A 16763-nucleotide genomic window follows, 5' to 3' on the forward strand; every position below is an offset into this window, starting at 1 on the left:
GGACAATTCAACCAAGAATTTTCAAATCAAAACATATTATCCTAAACATAAATGTGTTCAGACCACAAGGAACTATATGTGAAATTCTAAGTACCTAGCCAGCCACTACAAAGATAGAATTACTAAACAACCAAACTCAAAATTTGCAAACTCTGAGAGGCAATTAGGAAGGAACTTGGTGTACATATTGGCAGGTCCACTGTTAGGAGAGCTAGATCTAAGGTTTTACTAGAGATCATGGGTGATCAAGTAAAAGATTTTGGAAGAATACTTGATTATAGATATGACGTGTTGAGAACAAATCCTGGAAGTACTTGTGTGGTGAAAGTGTCTACTACAGAATTTGCTGAAGATAGTAGGTCTTTCTTCTTAGGTTTCTACATCTGTTTTGATGGCTTGAAAAGGTCATTTTTGAATGGTTGTAGAAAATCCATTGGGTTAGATGGTTGTTTCTTAAGGAGTTGTAGCAAGGGTCAACTGCTAGTTGCTGTGGCTAAGAATGGCAACAACCAGATGTTGCCAATTGCTTGGGCTGTTGTAGAGTATGAGAACAAAACCACATGGACTTGGTTTATGAAAATATTGATTGAAGACTTGAACTTAGGGGATGGGACTGGTTACACAGTCATTTCAGATATGCAGAAGGTACTAAACTCTTGATTTATATTGTTTATGTTGTTACACTTTGCTGATTTAAACTATTCCTTTTTTAGGGGCCTCTTTCCACTATAAAAGAGCTGCTACTAGAAGTGGAGCAGAGGCAATGTGCTAGACACATCCTTGCAAACTGGTCAAAAGATTGGGGAGGCCTTGAAAGGAGGCTGATTTTCTGAAGATGTGCTAGAAGCACATTTGTGGAGATATTTGGACAAATTGGAGCTGCTTGGTGGTGACAAGATTGTTGAAGATTTACTCTACTACAAGGAACACACTTTTTGTAAGGTATACTTTAATACTGAAATTAAGTGTGACATCATTGACAATAATATGGCAGAAAGCTTTAATGCTTAGACCTTGGCTGCAAGACACAAGACCATTATAACTATGCTAGAAGAGATTATGATGAATGTAATGACTAGGATATGTGTGATGAGGTATTTTGCAAACACCTAGGTGACAAGAATATCTCAAATGGCATTAAGGACATTACAAGAAAACATGGGGAAGTCAATGAACTGTAATATTGTGTTTAATGGTGAGCATGGGTTTGAGATTGGTGAGGGTCCATATCAGCACACTGTTGATATTGTCAATGAGAAATGTAGTTGTAGGTCATGGCAGCTCAAAGGAATACCATGTCCACATGCCATTTATGCCATGTTGTACAAGAAGTATGAAACTATTGACTATGTCCATGACTACTTCAGCAAGGAGAACTAGTTGAAAACATATTGACACTACATTCAACCAATGACAAATATGGCAATGTGGCCTAGGTCTGCTAATCCTGCTATTGCACCACTAATCATCAAAAAAATGTTAGGCAGGCCCTCACAAGCAAGAAGGAAAGAGGCCAGTGAAACAAAGAAATCCGGAAAAATGCCAAGAACAGGCATGTTGATGACTTGCAGCCAATGTGGAGGTAAATGTTACACTACAAAAATTCTGTATGTGTTGCCTTGCGGATAGGCTAAGGTGAGAATAAGGAGATTATGAAATCCCTATGAGGTTAAGCAAAGGATTAGATAGCTTGAGGTGCATACAATAAGATTTCGAGGTTCTATGAATATGTGAATTTTAGTTTGTTGAAGGAAGCAAAATGTAAGTCGTGTTCGGAAAGGTTCCGCTATTATTGAGATAATGTTTATGTGATGATTTCTTGAAGGGATGATATAGAGCCTAATGTATGGTTAATGAAGTATTAAACAAGTGTTAAGAAGGTTGTATAAGGATTGGAGATCAAACGAAACGACGAGAACAACTTCGGAAAAGTTGTAAGTTCCACGGCCATGTTTCACGTACCGTGAAACCTTCCACGGACCGTATAATGGTCCGTGGAATACCCAGCAAAGATGATGGCTGGCCAGTGGTGAACCACGACCAGTTCCACGAACCGTGAAGTGTTCCACGGACCGTGAAAGTGTCCGTGGAAGTCCCGACGAACTGATTTTTCAGTGTTTGTATAAATGGATGCCTTGGGTTCTTTTATTTCATTTTTCATCTTCCACAAGTGTTGAGAGCTCAAAAACCCTTCTCTAAGCATATTCCACTCAAGTCTAAGAGAACTCAAAGATCAAAGACAAAAACCAAGTGTTTATGTGTTAGAAAGCTTCCAAGGGTTAGAGGACCACAAAAGATTCCATTGGAGAAGAACTAGGGTTTGGTTCAAGAGAAGTATTCCCACCCAAAGCTCGTTCCTAAAACATATAAGGTAAGTTTTATGGTATTTACATGTTGTTTAAGGTAGTTGAAAGTTGAAACACTTGGATTGTAAAAAGGATATAGAAAATGGGTCTTGAACGTGAGAATAGTGATGGTTGTGAGTAGTAGCTTGAATTGAGTCGTAATTCTTGATGTGTTGTGAAATGAATATGTTATAAATGACGTTAAGAACATGAGATAGACATTGTATGTGAATGAACGTGATATTACCATGGATATAGGTGATTGGAAGCGAATTGAGAAATATTGATAATGTGGATAAATAAAGACTATTGTTATGATATTGTGAATGTATTGTTGACGTTTGGAGTGGATTTACGATATGGAGGAATGTCGTTTAAACAAAGGAGACGCTGTCCGATTTTCTCTAGCTTTAGTCGTGTATGCTAGCCGTCGATTTCTAACAATAGTATGACATTAATGAAGGTAGAAACGTGAGCTTCGGAGAAGAACGTGCAAGTGTAGAATAGTTGAACGGAAAGGTATATATGGCTAACCCTATCTTTCATAAGGCATGGTTCTTTGGCCAATCATCTAAATCATCTATAATTCCATGACGTATTCCAAATGATTCTATCTTCAAAAGCTACTAAGCTTTTGACTCTCGATATGTATTACGATTTTACTAAGTTCCTCATATGACGAGTAATCCCGTAATGATAGTGATAACGATAATGATAACGATGGTAATAGCGATGACGATAACGATGACGATAATGATAGTGATGATGATAGTAAGATGCTTATGAGCTATTATGTAAGTGTGTCTATGTATGACTATTATGGAACCCCGAGCTTATGAGGCCGGTAGTATATGTATCTATTTGCGCAACGCGCGCACACCACTGCAGATGGTACGAATAACCCTGAAGCCTTGGTAGGTCCAGGTAGATATAACCTTGAAGCCTTGGTAGGGCCAGGTAGACATAACCCTGAAGCCTTGGTAGGGCCAGGTAGACATAACCCTGAAGCTTTGGTAGGGCCTGGTAGATATAACCCTGAAGCCTTGGTAGGGCCAGGTATGTGTAACCTTGAGCCTTGGTTGGCCAAGTATGTATGAAACACCGAACCTTCGTGGTCGGGCACGCTATGTAAATGCTATGTATATGCTATGGTTATGTATATGGTGTAAATATGTTCATGATATGGATATGTACATAATGTGGATACGTATATGGTATAGATATGAGTATGAATAAGGATATGTATATGAATACGAGTACGAATGTGAAACGGATACGGGTACGGATGTATGTACACAAATATGCGTTAGAAATGGAAAGTCCCTATGAAAGGCAAGTAAGTGCTTATAACGATGATACTACTGTCTCCCATCTTATGTTATTTCTCATGTTGCCTATTATGCTTCTATATTGATATTGATCATGCTTTACATAGTCAGTACATTCTTCGTACTGACTTCCTTTTGTTTGTGGACGCTGCGTCATGCCCACAGGTGCCCAGGGAGACAGACTTGATCCATATCTACATTTCTCAAGGACTACATTGCGGAGCTCCATTTCATTCGGAGCTATAGCTTTTGGTATTGATTATTTTGTGTATATAATTATGGGCATAGCGGGGTCCTGTCCCGCTTATATGTTATGACATGCTCTCCTTAGAAGCTCCTAGACATGTGTATATGGTTAGACGTGTTTGGCCTTGTCGGCCTATATTTTGTGTATCATTTTTTTTTAGGCTTGTCGGCTTATCTACATTGATATAGCATGGATGCCAATGATGATATAAAGGTATTGTTGTCTAATAGGACTAGTATGATTGATGATTAGGAATGTATGATTTAATATGTGGCTCACCTAGATGTAAGTGTAAGTGTATGATAAGGGGTGCCCGGGTGGGATAGCACCGGGTGCCCGTCGCGGCCCTCCGGTTGGGTCGTGACAAAAGTGGTATCAAAGCAGTTCTGTCCTATGGTGTGTTTACGAGCCGTGTCCAGTAGAGTCTTGGTTATGGGTATGTTGCGCGCCACACTTATAAACAAGAAGCTGCGGGCATTTTAGGAATGATTGACCTTCCTCTTCATAAGATCGTGCGATAGAGTTATGATATAAGAACTTATTTCTCCTTATCCGTGTATTGTGTATTTCAGAGATGCCGGTAAAGAGAAAGGCTACAACAGCCCAAAAGGGCAAGACAGTGACAGAAAAGCGGGCTGAAAAAGCACTGCCAACAGTTGTAGAAGAAAGTGAGTCCCAGAATGCGGCTCAATCTCAGTCCTCCCAGTCAGTGCCTGTCTCTGAGGAGCGTGAGAGAGCCTCATCCCCAGCTCCAGCACCTCCGGCTCCTCCACCGGATGCTTCAGGCCAAGATGTAAAAGAGGCCATTTATTTGCTTACTCAATTGGTTGCTGCCCAAACTCAGTGGCAAGGTACACAGCAAGGTGATAGGGCTGTTAGTGCAAGGGCCCGTGATTTCATTAGCTTGAACCCTTCGGAATTCTTTGGATCAAAGCCGGATGAGGACCCTCAGGACTTTATTGATGGGATGTTAAGGACGCTTCGTTTGATACATGCTTCGGACACCGAATCGTTGGAGTTAGCGCCATATAGATTGAGGGATGTCTCGATCCATTGGTACACAATTTGGATGGCTTCACGGGGAGCCAATGCACCTCCCCCGGTATGGCAAGAATTTATTGATGCTTTCCTCCGACACTATATGCCTCCAGAAGTTCGGCGAGCTAAAGCTGATAAGTTCTTGAATTTGAGGAAAGGTAGCATGAGTGCTTTGGAGTATAGTCTCCGCTTCAATTCTTTGGCTAGGTATGCTTCGGTCATGGTAGTGGATATGGGTGACCGAGTGCACCGATTTGTGAAGGCCTAGGGCCACATTTGATGGATAAGTGCTTGACTATATCCCTTCAGGGCAATATGGATATTGCACACATTCAGGCCCATGCTCAGAATTTAGAAGAAAGTCTACAACAGCAGAGAAGTGAGCGTGGGCATGATAGGGGAAATAGCAAGAGGGCCAGATCTTCGGGTCCGATGAGTGAGTTTAGAGGCGGGCACAAACAGCAGTTTTCTAGGCATTCAGGCCTTTCTATGACTAGTGCGCCTCTACGGTTTTCAGGCCAGAGATTTGATAGATCTACCCGTTCTGGGCCGAGTCAGAGTTTTATCGGGGTCTCAATTCATAGGTGATTCGGGTCAGGCGAGGCCACCGGTACCACGATGTTCCCAGTGGGGAAGTCACATTGGGGTCAGTTCCGATCGGGTTTAGAGGTTTGCTATTCATATGGTCGACTAGGCCATATTATGCGTGATTACCCCTCAGTTAATGGTAGAGGTAGGACCCAGCCTTCAGGGTCGGTAGCCGGATCTTCAGCATCTGTACGCCCTATGGGGCCAGGTTCACATGTGCCAGTCGACCATGGTAGAGACAGAGGGAGAGTCCCCAGTTCTAGCGGTCCTCAGCATCGTATTTATGCTTTGGCTGGACGCCAAGATCTTGAGTCTTCTCCTGATGTGATCACAGGTATATTATCGGTATTTTCTCATGATGTATATTCTTTGATTGATCTGGGATCCACATTGTCATATGTTACTCCATATATTGCCGGTCGATTTAGAGTCGAACCGGAGTCGATCAAACCTTTTTAGGTGTCTACACCCGTTGGTGAATCGGTAATAACTAGCCGAGTGTATAGAAACTGTATAGTTGTGATTTGTGATCATCGTACTATGATTGACTTGCATGAGTTAAAAATGGTAGACTTTGATGTTATTATGGGCATGGATTGGTTGGATTCTTGTTATGCCAACTTTAATTGTAGAATGAAAATGGTTCGTTTCCAATTTCTGGGAGAGCCAGTGTTAGAGTGGAAAGGGAATACTGTGTCGCCAAATGGTAGGTTTATTTCCTATCTAAAGGCAAGGAAAATAATCACAAAAGGATGTATTTATCATCTAGTTCGGGTTCAAGATGTAGAAGCTGAATCGCCAACTCTTCAGTCAGTTCCCGTGGTGAATGAATTTCCAGATGTGTTCCCGGAAGAGCTTCCAGGCCTCCCTCCCGAGCGGGAGATTGATTTTGCTATTGATGTGTTGCCATACACTAAGCTATATCTATTCCTCCTTATAGAATGACTCCCGCAGAATTGAAAGAGTTGAAGGAGCAATTGAAAGACTTGCTTGAGAAAGGCTTTATTAGGCCTAGTTCATCCCCGTGGGGAGCACCCGTATTGTTTGTCCGAAAGAAAGATGGCTCCTTGAGAATATGTATTGACTATCGGCAATTGAATAAGGTGACGATTAAGAACAAATATCCCCTCCCGAGGATTGATGACCTATTTGATCAATCACAAGGTGTCAAATGGTTTTCCAAGATAGATTTGAGGTCCGGGTATCATCAAGTAAGAGTTAGGGAGAAAGATATCCCTAAGTCAGCCTTCAGAACAAGATATGGCCATTTTGAGTTCCGGGTAATGTCATTTGGGCTAACTAATGCACCGGCAGTATTTATGGATTTGATGAATAATGTGTTCAGGCCCTTCCTAGATTTGTTTGTGATTGTATTCATCGACGACATCTTGGTATATTCTAGATCCGAGGCAGAACATGTTGATCATTTGCGTGCTGTCCTCAGAGTTCTTCAGACTCGAGAGTTGTTGGCCAAATTTTCTAAGTGTGAGTTTTGGTTGAACTCAGTGACGTTTTTGGGGCACATTGTTGCAGCCGATGGTATCCGAGTGGATAGCCAAAAGATTGAGGTCGTGAAGACTTGGCCAAGGCCCACAACTCCTACGGAGGTTCGTAGCTTTCTGGGCTTAGCGGGTTATTACAGGAGATTTATTAAAGGTTTTTCTTCTATTTCTACACCACTCACAAAGTTGACCCAGAAATCAGCAAAGTTTCAATGGACAGATGCTTGTGAACGTAGTTTCCAAGAGTTGAAAGATAGATTGACTTCTGCCCCAGTCCTGACATTTCCAGAGGGATTGGAAGGATATGTTGTTTATTGCGATGCTTCAGGCGTTGGGCTAGGCCGTGTGTTGATGCGACATGGTAAAGTGATTGCGTATGCTTCAAGGCAATTACGGAAACATGAGAAAAATTATCCAACCCATGATCTAGAATTGGCTGCAGTGGTTCATGCATTAAAGATATGGAGACATTATTTATATGGTGTCCATGTGGATATTTATATAGATCATAAGAGCCTTCAGTATATCTTCAAGCAGAAAGAGTTGAATTTGCGGCAACGACGATGGTTAGAACTGCTAAAAGATTACAATGATGATATCCTATATCACTCCGGAAAGGCAAATGTTGTGGTTGATGCTCTTAGCCGCAGATCTATGGGACGTTTGTGTGATGTACGACCAAAGAAGAGAGAAATGGCTCGTGAGCTCCAGCAGTTAGCTAGCCTAGGAGTTCGAGTAGTGGACTCAGGTAACAGGGGAACTACCATTCAGAACTCAGCAGTCTCGTCGCTAGTAGCGGAAGTGAAAAAGCGGCAATATGAAGATTCCATGCTAATGCATTATAGAGATACACTCCCTCAGAAAGAGGAGTCATCAATTTGTGATTTTAGAAGACGGAGTTCTTCGATGCCAAGGCAGATTATGTGTTCCCGATGTGGCAGGTTTACGCCACCAAATATTGAGAGAGGCTCATTGTTCCCATTATTCTATTCACCCCGGAGCAACGAAAATGTACCATGATCTTAAGTCTATATATTGGTGGAATGGGATGAAGAAAGATATAGCGGAATTTGTAGCTCAATGTCCCAACTGTCAGCATGTGAAAATCGAGCACCAAAAGCCGGGCGAATTGTTTCAAGCTATAGAAATTCCAACTTGGAAGTGGGAAGTAATTAATATGGATTTCATTACAGGCTTACCCCGTTCTCGACGTAAGTGTGATTCTATATGGGTGATTGTGGATAGACTCACGAAGTTAGCTCATTTCTTACCAGTCAGAACGACATATGTGGCGGAAGATTATGCAAAGCTTTATGTTAAAGAGATAGTACGAATCCATAGTGTCCCAGCATCTATTATCTCGGATAGAGGGACTTATTTTACGGCCAATTTTTGGAAGTCCTTCCAAGAGGGTTAAGGGACCCAAGTGAGCCTTAGCACGGCATTTCACCCGCAGACTGATGGACAAGCTGAGCATACCATTCAGACTCTTGAAGATATGTTGCGGGCATGTATGATAGATTTTGGAGGAAATTGGGATGATCACTTACCCCTCGTTGAATTTGCTTATAACAATAGTTATCATTCTAGCATTCAAATGGAACCGTATGAGGCTTTATATGGGCAAAAGTGTAAATCTCCAATTGGGTGGTTTGAGGCAGGAGAGACTAAATTGATAGGGCCAGACTTGGTCCAGCAAGCCATAGAGAAATTCAAGCTTATACAAGGTCGATTGTTGGCAGCTCAAAGTCGTCAAAAGTCCTATGTAGATAATCGTCGAAGGGACTTAGAGTTCCGAGTGAAAGATTGGGTATTATTGAAAGTGTCATCAATGAAGGGTGTAATGAGATTTGGCAAAAAGGGGAAGCTTAGTCCCCGGTACATTGGGCCTTATGAGATTGTGCGCTAAGTAGGCAAAGTGGCCTATGAATTAGATCTACCTCCGGATTTAGAGTCAGTCCATCCAGTTTTCCATGTATCGATGCTTCGAAAATATGTCGGAGATCCTACTAGGATCGTGCCAATAAATGATGTACAAGTGACAGAAAAGTTGACTTATGAAGAGGTACCCATTGCCATATTAGATAGGCAAGTACGGAGGCTTAGAAACAAATAAGTGGCCTCAGTTAAGGTTTTATGGAGAAGCAATAAACGAGAAGAAATGACATGGAAAGCGGAAGAAATTATGAAATCCAAGTATTCGCATTTATTTCAGCCCCTAGAAGAAACCCAAGACGAGGCGTCAAGATCATAAGGTATGCATGTTTTCCTTTTATGCTTTTGGGTCGTGTGTGGCCAAATTCTATTACTATTATGTTGGGGCCCTGTGAGGCATTGTTATTATGGGTTGTTGTGATAAGGTGGTAGTGCCATATTACAGGGGAAACGCTGGCGAAATTTTTATAGAATTCCCGAGGACCTAACATTCGAGGACGAATGTTCTTAAGGGGGGGAGAATATTACACTTCGGAAATTCCGTATGTGTTACCTTGCGGATAGGCTAAGGTGAGCATAAGGTGATTATGAAATCCCTATGAGGTTAAGCAAAGGATTAGATAGCTTGAGGTGCATACTATAAGATTTCGAGGTTCTATGAATATGTGAATTTTAGTTTGTTGAAGGAAGCGAAATGTAAGTCGTGTTCGGAAAGGTTCCGCTATGATTGAGCTAATGTTTATGTGATGATGTCTTGAAGGGCTGCTATAGAGACTAATGTATGGTTAATGAAGTATTAAACAAGTGTTAAGAAGGTTGTATAAGAATTGGAGATCAAACGAAACGACGAGAACAACTTCGGAAAAGCTGTGAGTTCCACGGCCATGTTTCACGGACCGTGAAACCTTCCACGGACTGTATATTGGTCCGTGGAATACCCAGCAGAGATGATGGCTGGCCAGTGGTGAACCACGACCAGTTCCACGAACCGTGAAGTGTTCCACGGACCGTCAAAGTGTCCGTGGAAGTCCCGACGAACTGATTTTGCAGTGTTTGTATAAATGGATGCCTTGGGTTCTTTTATTTCATTTTTCATCTTCCACAAGTGTTGAGAGCTCAAAAACCCTTCTCTAAGCATGTTCCACTCAAGTCTAAGAGAACTCAAAGATCAAAGACAAAAACCAAGTGTTTATGTGTTAGAAAGCTTCCAAGGGTTAGAGGACCACAAAAGATTCCATTGGAGAAGAACTAGGGTTTGGTTCAAGAGAAGTATTCCCACCCAAAGCTCATTCCTAAAACATCTAAGGTAAGTTTTATGGTATTTACATGTTGTTTAAGGTAGTTGAAAGTTGAAACACTTGGATTGTAAAAAGGATATAGAAAATGGGTCTTGAACGTGAGAATAGTGATGGTTGTGAGTAGTAGCTTGAATTGAGTCGTAATTCTTGATGTGTTGTGAAATGAATATGTTATAAATGACGTTAAGAACATAATATAGACATTTTATGTGAATGAACGTGATATGACCATGGCTATGGGTCATTGGAAGCGAATTGAGAAATATAGATAATGTGGATAAATAAAGACTATTGTTATGATATTGTGAATGTATTGTTGACGTTTGGGAGTGGATTTACGATACAGAGGAATGTCGTTTAAACAAAGGAGATGCTGTCCGATTTTCTCTAGCTTTAGTCGTGTATGCTCGTCGTCGATTTCTAACGATAGTATGACTTTAAGAAGGTAGAAACGTGAGCTTCGGAGGAGAACGTGCAAGTGTAGAATAGTTGAACGGAAAGGTATGTAAGGCTAACCCTTTCTTTCATATGGCATGGTTCTTTGGCCAATCATCTAAATCATCTATAATTCCATGACGTATTCCAAATGATTCTATCTTCAAAAGCTACTAAGCTTATGACTCTCGATATGTATTACGATTTTACTAAGTTCCTCATATGATAAGTAATCCCATAAGAATAGTGATAATGATAATGATAACGATGGTAATAACGATGACGATAACGATGACGATAATGATAGTGATGATGATAGTAAGATGCTTATGAGCTATTATGTAAGTGTGTCTATGTATGACTATTATGGAACCTCGAGCTTATGTGGCCGGGTAGTATATGTATCTATTTGCGTAACGCGCGCACACCTCTGCAGATAGTACGAATAACCCTGAAGCCTTGGTAGGGCCAGGTAGATATAACCCTGAAGCCTTGGTAGGGCCAGGTAGACATAACCCTGAAGCCTTGGTAGGGCTAGGTAGACATAACCCTGAAGTCTTGGTAGGGCCAGGTAGACATAACCCTGAAGCCTTGGTAGGGCCAGGTAGACATAACCCTGAAGCCTTGGTAGGGCCAGGTAGACATAACCCTGAAGCCTTGGTAGGGCCAGGTAGATATGACCCTGAAGCCTTGGTAGGGTCAGGTAGATATAACCCTGAAGCCTTGGTAGGGCCAAGTATGTGTAACCTTGAGCCTTGGTTGGCCAAGTATGTATGAAACACCGAACCTTCATGGTCGGGCACGCTATGTAAATGCTATGTATATGCTATGGTTATGTATATGGTGTAAATATGTTCATGATATGGATATGTACATAATGTGGATACGTATATGGTATAGATATGAGTATGAATAAGGATATGTATATGAATACGAGTACGAATGTGAAACGGATACGGGTACGGATGTATGTACACAAATGTGCGTTAGAAATGGAAAGTCCCTATGAAAGGCAAGTAAGTGCTTATAACGATAATACTACTGTCTCCCATCTTATGTTATTTCTCATGTTGCCTATTATGCTTCTATATTGATATTGATCATGATTTACATAGTCAGTACATTCTTCGTACTGACGTCCTTTTATTTGTGGACGTTGCGTCATGCCCGCAGGTGCCCAGGGAGACAGACTTGATCCATAGCTACATTTCTCAGGGACTACATAGCAGAGCTCCATTTCATTCGTAGTTATAGCTTTTGGTATTGATTCTTTTGTGTACATAATTATGGGCATAGCGGGGTCCTGTCCCGCCTATATGTTATGACATGCTCTCCTTAGAGGCTCGTAGACATGTGTATATGGTTAGACGTGTTTGGCCTTGTCGGCCTATATTTTGTATATCATTTTGTTAGCCTTGTCGGCTTATGTTCATTGATATGGCATGGATGCCAATGATGATATAAAGGTATTGTTGTCCAATGGGACTAGTATGATTGATGATTAGGAATGTATAATTTAATATGTGGCTCACCTAGATGTAAATGTAAGTGTATGATAAGGGGTGCCCGGGTGGGATAGCACCGGGTGCCCGTTGCGGCCCTCTGGTTGTGTCGTGACAGTAAAAAACACAATAAAAAAAGTTGTCTGATGGTATGTCCTTCCTATAATTCTCTTATATTTGCAGTGCACTATTGAATTTTTATAAATTTGCATTTTACTTGTAGAAAGGAACATGGGATGGTTTTGCTGCTTCTCAAACCACTACTGCATCTCAAGCATTTGATCCTTCTCAAACCTTTGCTGCTTCTTAAACAACTGCTGCTTCTTAAACAACTGTTGCTTCAAACAATGCCACAAGGCCAAGGGGAGACCAAGAAAAGCACCTGTGGTACCTGAAACTCCCTCAATACCAAGGGGTAGGCCAAGAAAGGAAGAAAAATGTGCCCAGTGATCCTCCAAGACCAAGGGGAAGGCCAATAAAAGAACCTGCAGTTGCTGCTAGTCCAAATCCTAGAGGAAGGCCAAGAAAGTTAACAGAGGTTTTGCTGCTAGTCTTGCCCCTGTTGTTTTCAAAAGAGTTGATTCTGAGGGTCCCCCTACTTACCCAAATAAAAGATCAAAACAGTTAGTATGGGAGTCTTTGTTGCTGAAAGTGGTTATACATCCCTGAATGTAAGTTTAATATTTTCTTTACAGTGGCATTGGTATGTGAAGTTGTGAAGTGACTAATTTTCAAAAAATTTTATTACAGCATAGCATGCCTACTAGCAGAGTGCTGAATTTTGGTGGTAAACATCAAGCAATCCAGCTTATAAGATCTGCTGAAGTCACAGGAGACCTTGGTCGCAAGGCAAGGCAAGGGATGAGGTACAAAAGAAAACCATGCTACTCAAGAAGCATGCTTGATGAGATTAGAAGGGACAAACTCAACAACGCCACTAGCAGCAAAGGAAAGGAGCCATGGAAGTGATGACCATTATTTGGATGACTAAAATTAAGTTGTTTTTAAATAATAAACACTTTGTATTATTTGGATTACTTGAATTAGGTAGTTTGGAAGACTTGAATTAGCTGTTACAATGACTTGAATTAATGTTTTCTGCTCAATTAAGTGTTAGAATGACTTATTAATCATACTTGTTAGTGTCTATAGTTTGTGCTCAATTAGCTGTGGTATTGCATACTGCATTTTGGTAAACATATTTGAGCAGTGATTTATGATTTGGGCAGTGTGTACATTGAGCAGTGAAGTTAGATGTGCAGTGTGTGCACATATAAATGTGGGCAGATTTCTGTGTAAAATCTTGAATTCATATACATTGACTGAAATGAATTCAGTCAGCCTTCATTGGACGATTCAATTCAATGTAATCGAATTCAGGCACGTTGACTGGTAGTTGGGAAGGCTAATGGGAATTGTAACCATTCAATATCATCAGCCTATAAAATGGCTATTAACCTGTCCATTTCAATTCATCCCTACAACATTCTTCCTTATTCAAACAACGAATTTCATAGCAAAAATGCCTTTTGGTGAAGATGAACTGGTTTACTTCGAGAAGAAACTAACCAAATCATACGTTGACAACGATGACTTTGTAAGTGTTATTTTTCAAACTTATTTCAATTGACGTGTTTCATTATGCATAATGCCTCATGTATTTTGTGCAGATCCTACCTTCTGACATACAGGATTTTCTTCCAAACACAAATAAACAAGTTGTTGTTTTCTATGAGGAGCGTGAATACAATATGACGTATAAGGTTGGCGTGCATACCCGCCTCTGCCAAGGGTGGAAGGATTGCATTGATGCAAACCTTCTAAGGGAGGGACATGTCTTATGCTTTAATGGTTGTGAACATAATGAGAAAGTAACCTTCTTTGTTAATATCAAGAAGGAGGTTATTGAAATAGATTAGGTTTCTCCCTATTATGTAAAGTTTATGAATTATCAATGAAATCTATATCTATGAACTTTATCTTTATCTATATATTTTGTTCTCAAATTGAATGAAGACAACTTGAACATCCATGACAAGAAACTCCTTCAACTTACATACATAAAGTGAATAACAATCACTTAAACATCCTTCAACATACAAACATGTAATCCTACTAGCGCAATCGACATTGGTAATGCTTGTTCAAGAACACCCAATAAACCAAATAACAACACCAAAAAACATACACAAAAACAAAAACTTGTTAATAGTAAAGCATCTACCCTTCTTCTCTTCTTCAAGCTTCATCAATTTCATCTTTTTTTCAAGCTTTGACATTTCCATTTCTTCTTCAACCTTCAACACTTTCATCTCTTCATTTGTAGTGACATTCTCATTACCGATGGCCATTTTACTATTGTCATTACCAATATCTCCATCAATGCAAGAAGACTCTCCTTCTTCCATTTCCTTTGTCAAACCAACTTCTTCCGCCATTTTCTTCTTCAATTCCACTGCTTGTTCTTCCATTTTCTTAATCAATTTGTGAATAACAAACTTAGACCTTTCATTAATAGGATCATCCCTCCATTCAAAGAACTTACATTTCTTAGCTTATATAAAAAAAAAATCAACTCACGTTAGGCACACTGTAATGTGTGGCAGAAATAAGGCACGAAACATAAAAAAAAATTATAAATTCATACCCCATAGAATGGGCATGTCCAAAATCTTCTTCCGGGATTATTACGAGACCAAGAAATCTGCATTTTTAATAATACTCCGTGCTGGCATCGCACTTGAGGCTTCATCTTTGGATCGTCATTTTCAGTACAAAGATTGTTAACTCCGATTTGAACTTTTTCATTAAGAACCCTAGAAAAAAAATAAGTGAAATTACAAGAAATCATTGAAATATAACATATAAATAAAAGATGAGAATAATAATTTAGAGAAAATAATACTTACCACTAGAATCCATTGCACATATTTCAACTTTTTTTTTTCTTCAATTTATGGCAACAATGGAGTCAATTTTCGAAAATGAAGAAAGGAAGAGAGGGGAAGGGGGGGGGGGGGGGGGGGTTACTGTTACTTTTGATCCACGTGGCAAAAAATAACAGGTCAAATACCCCCCCCCCCCCACGCGCTGCTTGGTCGTGTAGTCACGCACAGTGTCACATCAACACTTAAAGGTTACTAAAATACTGAAAAAATAAGACGGGGGGGGGGGGGGGGGGGAGGGGGGTAATAGGTCGCCCGCAAAGGTTGGGTGCGTCATAATTAATCCGAGTAGACGTTGAGGGTGTATTTGACTATTTTCCCTTAAAAATATATAAAATGTACCAATGCTCTTTAAACTTGTGGTCTTAAACATCCAGGTGGAAAGTTAGAATTAAAAGATTGCAGTAATAAATTAAGCATATAGTTTATCATAATACCAATTTTGGTTTATAAGTCTTAATGAACTTGAGAAATGATTTGGAGAATGAGTAGTTAACATTAAGATGTAACAAGAAAAAAATTATTTTTTCTCTTGATATGTTAAAGTGAACAAATAATAATGAAAATTTATTTTATTGAAAAGGGTCAAAAATACCCCTCTACTTTGGGAAAAGAGCAAAAAATCATCCTCTGTTACGAATTTGGGTCAAAAATACTCCTACCCTTCGTTACGATCTTCTAGGCTCACTTAACAATACTTAACCCAAATTCGGCAGGGGTATTTTTGACCCAAATTCGTAACGAAGGATATTTTTAGCCCTTTTCTCAAAGTAGAGAGATATTTTTGTTCTTTTTCCCTTTATTTTAATATAATGAACTATTAAAAGTGAACGAAGAAAATACTGTTGATCGGGACATAAAAGTTAGAAATTTTAATAAGGGGATCTAGATATTCAAACTCTAAACTCAAAGCAAATTTTGAATTGTCTTTATCATTACAATTAATTAAAACTTCCCTTATATCAAAGACAAGGAGTTCGAAAGTTTATATATGCGCATACATACGACATAATTATTTTTACCCTATTTATAAAATATAATTTTCTAGGATTTAATTGAAGTACCGAGCCCCTTTCTTGGCAGTGATTACATCACTAACCACTGAACTAGACAACAGTGGAAGATTTTGGTACTCCTATTTAGGACCAAGTTGTTGCATTTTTAATCAGGCTTAATTTAATAAGTATATCTTTGTTAATTATGCCAACTAACTGGAAAATTAATCTTTTTTTTAAAAAAAAAAAAGAAGCTTCACTTCAAAGTAATATATTTTTAAGACTATTAGGCCATTTAAAATTCAAGCGGTAATCTATATCTATATCTATATTTATATTATTATTAAATAGAGGATAGTTTGCGCTAGAATCTTGACAAGTGGCAGAGTAAGATTAAGACACGTGGTAGTTTTAGGACAAAAAATAGTTAATTAGTTAATAATTGGTTGTATTGGTTATTGTTTAAAATTTTGAATTTAAAAATAATTAAATATTTATATTTTATGGAACATATATCTAAATATTTTTCCTTGAAACATAAAAGATATGCATGTGAATTAGACGAGAAAGGTATTAAACACAGTTTATTAAAAAGTAAAAATCTG

The sequence above is a fragment of the Lycium barbarum genome, chromosome 7 (genome assembly GCF_019175385.1).
Source record: "Lycium barbarum isolate Lr01 chromosome 7, ASM1917538v2, whole genome shotgun sequence".
In the NCBI taxonomy this organism is placed as follows: domain Eukaryota; kingdom Viridiplantae; phylum Streptophyta; class Magnoliopsida; order Solanales; family Solanaceae; genus Lycium; species Lycium barbarum.